Source organism: Sinocyclocheilus anshuiensis, unplaced genomic scaffold (assembly GCF_001515605.1).
Source record: "Sinocyclocheilus anshuiensis isolate Anshui unplaced genomic scaffold, SAMN03320099.WGS_v1.1 scaffold300, whole genome shotgun sequence".
Taxonomy (NCBI): domain Eukaryota; kingdom Metazoa; phylum Chordata; class Actinopteri; order Cypriniformes; family Cyprinidae; genus Sinocyclocheilus; species Sinocyclocheilus anshuiensis.
The window spans coordinates 2,073,964-2,074,308 of NW_015557379.1; positions in this window are offsets into that span (position 1 = coordinate 2,073,964).

Sequence of the window (345 nt, forward strand, 5' to 3'; positions counted from 1 at the left end):
AACTTTACAGCAAATTAAGTTTCTACAATATTTAGTAGTAGCTTATCAGTGGTGACTGTCAGCTAATGTACATATAAATGCAGCCTTGATGAGCATAAGAAACTCCTTTAAAAAACATTAAAAATCGTTATATACATATATATATCCTTTTTACCTAAATCGTCCGTTTATGAGTCAGATTGCACAATACTTTCAAATTCTCATGAGATTAGTGTTTTCTTTATCCTGATTGAGTGGCTATGTTTGGAATAGCATACTACTACCATACTATTTCTGCAGCATACAGTACAGGTGCATCTCAATAAATTAGAATGTTGTGGAAAAGTTCATTTATTTCAGTAATTC